The sequence below is a fragment of the Schistocerca americana genome, chromosome 8 (genome assembly GCF_021461395.2).
Source record: "Schistocerca americana isolate TAMUIC-IGC-003095 chromosome 8, iqSchAmer2.1, whole genome shotgun sequence".
In the NCBI taxonomy this organism is placed as follows: Eukaryota; Metazoa; Arthropoda; class Insecta; order Orthoptera; family Acrididae; genus Schistocerca; species Schistocerca americana.
Genome location: NC_060126.1, coordinates 342,949,311 through 342,958,237, shown reverse-complemented (window position 1 = coordinate 342,958,237; position 8,927 = coordinate 342,949,311). Strand labels below are relative to the sequence as shown.

The window sequence follows — 8,927 nt, the reverse complement described above, 5'->3', positions numbered from 1 at the left end:
CGACGGTTCAATCCCGCGTCCGGCCATCCTGATTTAGGTGTTCCGTGATTTCCCTAAGTCGCTTCTGGCAAATGCCGGGCTGGTTCCTTTGAAAGGTCACGGCCGACTACTTTCCCCATCCTTCCCTAATCCGATGAGACCGATGACTTCGCTGTTTGGTCTCCTCCTCCACATCAACTTCCCAACCCATCTTTACTTTGTAGGTTTGGGGTGTTTTGTCGATTTGCGCTGATACAATGGGATGCCATTACATATTTATTTATTTTATCCCCATCGAGAAATTCATTTCATTTCACTGAATTTACTTTACTTGTGAAAATACAAGACAAAGAAACATGGTGTGGACATAAGGCGTACATATTCAATGGCTCTAAATGCTAAAGCACGGAACTTCAGCGTATACTGGATGGGGCAAATAAAAGTTCCAGGAGGTACAAAGAAGCACACAGAGAAACACAGGAGAGGAAAGTTAATACAGCAGTAACATTCCTATAGCACACCTTGAGAAATGACCACCATTCATCTCTTGGCACTTTTTGGTCCTGGTCAGCAAGTTTCTGAAGACGAATCGAAGCTGAACTGCTGGATTTGCTGCAATGTCAGTCGAAAATGTTCTGCTGCAGTTCTTGACTACTATGAGGGTTGTTTGACTCACGTTACACTTCAGGGCTCCCCACACGAAGTAATCACAAGATGAAAGATCAGGCCTCAGTCGCCAGTGAGGGCCGCACCAGACTGACACCTGTTAAAAACTGTGTCAGGCGTGAAGATTGTGAAAATGTGCTCCAAGCTTCGGCCTGCTGCACGGGAAGTTGCTCAATCGTTTTGGAAGTAAATGTAGGTCTTTTCCTCCTATGTCAATGCTGCCATTCCTCCGGGCCGCTTTTACTTGCACCACCCTGTAAGGGGTAAATAAGAGATATGCAAATGCGTAAGCACATTTTCATACTTACTGCAGTCTTTATTACTAATAATTTATTCAAAACTGTAACTAGTCACTGTTGTAATTAAGGTCACGTAGTACACGCGATTGAGAAAGCGCGATTGATGAAATGATTGCATCCAAATATTTACAGTAGATGTTACTGGACTGAACCAGCTGTATCACAATGGGGGTTTCATTTACCACATTAAGGCAGTGAGAAACAAAGTGTCTCTTAGTCGTACCACGAAGCGCTGGTAAGAGGCACAATATTTCTCACTGCGTAAATGTGGTAAGTGAAACTTCGTTGTAGTGCAGTAGGTTCAGTCGAGTAATTTATACAATCAAAATTTGGCGGGAAAACATTTCTCACTGTATAAATCTGATGAGAGCAATCGCATTGTAGTGTAGCATAGTAGTGTGGCAAGCCCTGTTAAAAAAATTTCTAGTATCAAAATTTGGAAGTGTTAAGAGCTACAATATTTCGCAGTTTGTAAATGTGGAGAGTGGAACAGCTCTGTAGTATAGGAGGTTCTGTCCAGTATCTTCTGCTATCAAAATGTGGCAGTGCTGTTAAGACACACAATTATTCTCAGTCTGTAATTTTGGTAAGTGCTACCGAATTGTACTATGCCAGGTTCAGTCCAGTTGTTTATACTACCAAATTTCTGTAGAAGTTTCAAGAGGCACAATACTTGTCACTGTGCGAATGTGGTAAGCAGAACTCCACTGTAGTGTTGCAGATTCAGTCCAGTAATTTCTACTATCAAATTCTGGCCGTACTGTTAACAGGCACTATACTTCCCACTGTGTACATCTGCAGAGTGCAACAGTACTGTGTTGTAGCAGGTTCAGTCTGGTAATTTCTAGTATCAAAATTTCGTAGATGGTGTAAGAGGCACAATAATTCGCACTGTGTAAATTACATAAGTGCAACTGTATTCCAGTGTAGCATGTTCAGTCCACAGAGCTCATCAATGAAAATCTGGCCATACTATAAAGAAGCACAATGTTGCTCACTGTGAAAATGTGGTAAGTGGAACATCGTTGTTGCATAGCACGTTCAGTCCAGTAATTTCTACTACCAAAGTCTGGCAGTACTGTTAAGGGGCACAAAAATTCTCACTATGTAAATCAGATGACTGCAACAGCACCCTAGTGCAGGAGCTTCAGTCTAGTTATTTCTACTACCAAAATTTGGTAGGTGGTTGAAGAGGCACAATATATCTCAACGTATAGATGAGGTAAGTAGAACCACTCTGTGGTGTAGCAGGTTCAGTCCAGTAAATATTACTATCACAATATGGCTGTATTCTTAAGGGCCACGATATTTCTCGCCGTGTAAATTTGATTAGTGCAAATGTATTGTAGTGCAGCAGGTTCGGTCTAGTAATTCCTACTACAAAATTTTGGAAGTACTCTTAAGAGGCACAATATTTCCCACTGTGTAGATGTGATCAGTGAAACCTCGTTGTAATATAGCAGGTTCAGGCCAGTAATTTCTCCTATCAAAATTCGCCAGTACTATTAAGAGGAGCAATATTTCTCCTGTGTAATTGTGGTACGTCAAACCATATTGTGGGCAACGGCCTTGCCGCAGTGGATACACCGGTTCTCGTGAGATCACCGAAGTTAAGCACTGTCGGGCGTGGTCGGCACTTGAATGGGTGACCATCCAGGCCACCATGCGCTGTTGCCATTTTTCGGGGTGCACTCAGCCTCGTGATGCCAATTGAGGAGCTACTCGACCGAATAGTAGCGGCTTCGGTCAAGAACACCATCATAACGACCGGGAGAGCAGTGTGCTGACCCCACGCCCCTCCTCGGAGGATGAGACGGCGGTCGGATGGTCCCGGTAGGCCACTCGTGGCCTGACGACGGAATGCTTTAAACCATATTGTAGTACAGCAGAATCAGTCCAATAAATACTATTATTAAAATCTGGCAGTACTGTTCGAGGCACAATTCTTCACACTGTGTAAATGTGGTAACTGGTAGATAGTCGTACTCTAGCTGGTCCAATCCAGTAGTTTCTACTATAAAAATTTTGTCATTAGTGTTAAGAGGCAGAATAGTTCTCTGTGTAAAAATGAGATAACTGCAAACACATTGTATTGTAGCAGGTTCAGTCCAGTAATTTCTAGAATTAAATTTTGGTATTCCTGTTAAAAGGGACAATTTCTGTCAGTGTGTAAATTTGGTGAGTACAACCGCAATGTGATGTAGCACGTTCAGTCAGGTAATTTCTTCTATTAAAATATGGTGGACAGTGTTAACAGGCACAATATTTCTCACTGTGTAATTTTTGGTAAGCGCAACCGTATTGTAGTCTTGCAGGTTTAATCCAGAAACTTCAAATATCAAAATCTGGTAGTACTGCGAAGAGGCACAATATCACTCACAGTGTACATTTGTGAGTGCAACGTCATTGTACTGTAGCTGGTTCAATCCAGTAATTACTATTATCACCATTTTGGAATACTGTTAAGAAGGACAATATTTCTCAATGCGTAAATTTGATGAGTACGATCACATTGTAGTTTAGAACGTTCAGTCCACAAGTTTCTACTGTAGAGAATTGTCAACACTGTTAAGAGGCAGAATATTTTCACTGTCTAATGTGGTCATTGTATAACACATTTACGTACTTTGTGTCAAATACGACTTTAACGTACAATAAGTGTTACCCTCTGGGAGGAAATTTGAATTGTTTGACCGTGTATTTAGTTAATAGACAGAGGGTATCGAACACGAATTTTGTATGAATTGCAATTAGTAGAAAAACTTTAATTTTGTAATTAGTGAAAGTAGTGAAAGTTTTCGTGAATGAAATAATAAACGGTCACCACTCTAATTAGGCATAATAATGTGCGAACATTAAGTTCAAAGAATTTAATTATAATTTTGCAAAAAGGACTCTCATTATTTCTCTCTTTGTAAAGTGCAGTGAACACACACAACTACCGGACGAACTGAACATTGATTAGCGGTAGTTATCATCAGCATAAATTAGCAGTCTCCGAAAGATAAATGGCACTTGACTCCCGTTAATAATAATCATCATCTCAACCATTAACCAATTCAGCACTAAAAAGTTATCAAAGACATCACGAAACTAAGTGAAGCATGACAAGAGCCCTGGTTCAACTAACACACAAACATAACAAATGCAATAAAATGACACTGTACGAACATTTCTTTTCCACCCTCTCTTTTATGGAAATACTTCAGATTTATTTAGCAAAAGCAATATTTAATGAAATTTTCTCATTATATAGAACCATGGACCTTGCCGTTGGTGGGGAGGCTTGCGTGCCTCAGCGATACAGATGGCCGTACCGTAGGTGCAACCACAACGGAGGGGTATCTGTTGAGAGGCCAGACAAACATGTGGTTCCTGAAGAGGGGCAGCAGCCTTTTCAGTAGTTGCAGGGGCAACAGTCTGGATGATTGACTGATCTGGCCTTGTAACATTAACCAAAACGGCCCTGCTGTGCTGGTAATGCGAACGGCTGAAAGCAAGGGGAAACTACAGCCGTAATTTTTCCCGAGGACATGCAGCTTTACTGTATGATTAAATGATGATGGCATCCTCTTGGGTAAAATATTCCGGAGGTGAAATAGTCCCCCATTCGGATCTCCGGCCGGGGACTACTCAAGAGGACGTCGTTATCAGGAGAAAGAAAACTGGCATTCTACGGATCGGAGCGTGGAATGTCAGATCCCTTAATCGGGCAGGTAGGTTAGAAAATTTAAAAAGGGAAATGGATAGGATAAAGTTAGATATAGTGGGAATTAGTGAAGTTCGGTGGCAGGAGGAACAAGACTTTTGGTCAGGTGATTACAGGGTTATAAATACAAAGTCAAATAAGGGTAATGCAGGAGTAGGTTTAATAATGAATAAAAAAATAGGAGTGCGGGTTAGCTACTACAAACAGCATAGCGAACGCATTATTGTGGCCAAGATAGACACAAAGCCCATGCCTACTACAGTAGTACAAGTTTATATGCCAACTAGCTCTGCAGATGATGAAGAAATTGATGAAATGTATGACGAGATAAAAGAAATTATTCAGGTAGTGAAGGGAGACGTAATTTTAATAGTCATGGGTGACTGGAATTCGACAGTAGGAAAAGGGAGAGAAGGAAACATAGTAGGTGAATATGGATTGGGGGGAAGAAATGAAAGAGGAAGCCGCCTTGTAGAATTTTGCACAGAGCTTAACTTAATCATAGCTAACACTTGGTTCAAGAATCATGAAAGAAGGTTGTATACCTGGAAGAATCCTGGAGATACTAAAAGGTATCAGATAGATCACATAACGGTAAGACAGAGATTTAGGAACCAGGTTTTAAACTGTAAGACATTTCCAGGGGCAGATGTGGATTCTGACCACAATCTATTGGTTATGAACTGCAGATTGAAACTGAAGAAACTGCAGAAAGGCGGCAATTTAAGGAGATGGGACTTGGATAAACTGAAAGAACCAGAGGTTGTACAGAGTTTCAGGGAGAGCATAAGGGAACAATTGACAGGAATGGGGGAAAGAAATACAGTAGAAGAAGAATGGGTAGCTCTAAGGGATGAAGTAGTGAAGGCAGCAGAGGATCAAGTAGGTAAAAAGAGAAGGGCTAATAGAAATCCTTGGGTAACAGAAGAAATATTGAATTTAATTGATGAAAGGAGAAAATAAAAAAATGCAGTAAATGAAGCAGGCTAAAGGGAATACAAACGTCCCAAAAATGAGATTGACAGGAAGTGCAAAATGGCTAAGCAGGGATGGCTAGAGTACAAATGTAAGGATGTAGAGGCTTGTCTCACTAGGGGTAAGATAGATACTGCCTACAGGAAAATTAAAGAGGCCTTTGGAGAGAAGAGAACCACTTGTATGAATATCAGGAGCTCAGATGGCAACCCAGTTCTAAGCAAAGAAAGGAAGGCAGTAAGGTGGAAGGAGTATATAGAGGGTTTATACAAGGGCGATGTACTTGAGGACAATATTATGGAAATGGAAGAGGATGTAGATGAAGATGAAATGGGAGATAAGATACTGCGTGAAGAGTTTGACAGAGCACTGAAAGACCTGAGTCGAAACAAGGCCCCGGAAGTAGTCAACATTCCATTAGAACTACTGATGGCCTTGGGAGAGCCAGTCATAACAAAACTCTACCATCTGGTGAGCAAGAAGTATGACACAGGCGAAATACCCACTGACTTCAAGAAGAATATAATAATTCCAATCCCAAAGAAAGCAGGTGTTGACAGATGTGAAAATTACAGAACTATAAGTTTAGTAAGTCACAGCTGCAAAATACTAACGCGGATTCTTTACAGACGAATGGAAAAACTGGTAGAAGCGGACCTCGGGGAGGATCAGTTTGGATTCCGTAGAAATGTTGGAACACGTGAGGCAATACTAACCTTACGACTTATCTTAGAAGAAAGAGTAAGAAAAGGCAAACCTACGTTTCTAGCATTTGTAGACTTAGAGAAAGCTTTTGACAACGTTAACTGGAATACTCTCTTTCAAATTCTGAAGGTGGCAGGGGTAAAATACAGGGAGCGAAAGGCTATTTACAATTTGTACAGAAACCAGAAGGCAATTATAAGAGTCGAGGGGCATGAAAGGGAAGCAGTGGTTGGGAAAGGAGTGAGACAGGGTTGTAGCCTCTCCCCGATGTTATTCAATCTGTATATTGAGCAAGCAGTAAAGGAAACAAAAGAAAATTTCGGAGTAGGTATTAAAATTCATGGAGAAGAAGTAAAAACTTTGAGGTTTGCCGATGACATTGTAATTCTGTCAGAGACAGCTAAGGACTTCGAAGAGCAGTTAAACGGAATGGACAGTGTCTTGAAAGGAGGATATAAGATGAACATCAACAAAAGCAAAACGAGGATAATGGAATGAAGGCAAATTAAATCGGGTGATGCTGAGGGGATTAGATTAGGAAATGAGACACTTAAAGTAGTAAAGAAGTTTTGCTATTTAGGGAGTAAAAGAACTGATGATGGTCGAAGTAGAGAGGATATAAAATGTAGACTGGCAATGGCAAGGAAATCGTTTCTGAAGAAGAGAAATTTGTCAGCATCAAGTATAGATTTAAGTGTCAGTAAGTCGTTTCTGAAAGTATTTGTATGGAGTGTAGCCATGTATGGAAGTGAAACATGGACGATAAATAGTTTGGACAAGAAGAGAATAGAAGCTTTCGAAATGTGGTGCTACAGAAGAATGCTGAAGATAAGGTGGGTAGATCACGTAACTAATGAGGAGGTGTTGAATAGGATTGGGGAGAAGAGAAGTTTGTGGCACAACTTGACTAGAAGAAGGGATCGGTTGGTAGGACATGTTTTGAGGCATCAAGGGATCACAAATTTAGCATTGGAGGGCAGCGTGGAGGGTAAAAATCGTAGAGGGAGACCAAGAGATCAATACACTAACCAGATTCAGATGGATGTAGGTTGCAGTAAGTACTGGGAGATGAAGAAGCTTGCACAGGATAGAGTAGCATGGAGAGCTGCATCAAACCAGTCTCAGGACTGAAGACCACAACAACAATAGAACAATATAGTGGGGTCCATAAACTGTCATTTACTTAACATGCAAATACTGTAACTATTTCAGGGACGAATTGCATTACACTAATGTGGATTTCTAACCCCATTTAATTTGTTTATATTTCAACACTATACAGCAATTTGCTCAAAAGTTATTTTCAAATAAAATTATTTTCAAATAAAACTTCAGATATTATTTTACGGTAATAGTCAATGCAAAAATCAAAATTAGTGCCTTTTTCATTACCTGTGAAGCAGGTGGTTTAACTAGCAACATTTATACACTTTAACACTGAAAATTTGGCACATTCAAATCAGAAACCATTCCACGGTTATTTAGAAACAGGATATTCGGTCTTTTGCGCGTTTAGGATAGGACCCTAAAACGGTTTTATTATCACGATAATTTCAAAGTTCACACTCATGTTTTTATTATTTGAATTATTATTGAAACAGTACACACACAATAGTGGTGGCAAGCACGTGGCGGCCGGCCTGAGTGGCCCAGCGGTTCTAGGCCCTACAGTCTGGAACCGCGAGACCGCTACGGTCGCAGGTTCGAATCGTGCCTCGGGCATGGATGTGTTTGATGTCCTTAGGTTTGTTAGGTTTAAGTAGTTCTAAGTTCTAGGGGACTGATGACCTCAGAAGTTATGCCCTGTAGTGCTCAGAGCCATTTGAACCAAGCACGTGGCGACTATCTGGTCTCACCACTTGCAGTTTAAGGCTCTTTTCAAATTTCTTCTTGGCGACGTATTAATCATTTTAGAGCCATTCCATAATACAAGAGCACCATATTACAGCCGAAACCACATCTGAGGCAATTTTAACATAAATCGGCTTCCGAGTGCCTCACTTGGCATCTACAGTGTTGACTGTACAACTGCTGGCCACTGACTGCGTCATATGCTCTCTCTCTCTCTCTCTCTCTCTTGCCGCTCAGATTGACCGCCAAATCCACCTTTTCCCGCGCGCCAAGCCCCATCCACAGCGGAGGGGGTTCCCTACACCTTTTCCTTTATTTAATACAGCTTCCCTAAGTGTGAACCAGTATTCGAAGTACAATTTCTCGGTTACGAGCATACATATTTTATGAAGTTCCATTATTTTTAAACATTATTAAATCATTACAATAGTTACATCATAAACTTCCACTTTCCCTCTGACAATTAAAAGATCTTAACTAGTACAGATGAGTCACTGCTTAGTTAAATACACATAGTAACACTGTATAAACTACTTACAATCGGTAATGGTGTTACAATTGGATGTGCATTGTTTTATAGAAGGTTTAGTCCAGTAATTTCTACAATGAATGTCTTTTAGTTCTGTTAAGAGTCACAATATGTCTCACTGTGTAAATTAGTGAGTCTAACCACAATGAGATGTAGCAGGTACCGTCCAGTAATTTCTACCATCTCAATCTGGCAGTTCTGTTATGAGGCGAAA

The 8,927-nt window shown here is 40.7% G+C and overlaps 1 pseudogene; it reads left to right on the top strand.

Moving 5' to 3' along the window:
- Positions 1–2,503: 2,503 nt before the first annotated feature.
- Positions 2,504–2,621, top strand: LOC124546057 (annotated as a pseudogene).
- The last annotated feature ends 6,306 nt before the right edge of the window (positions 2,622–8,927 follow it).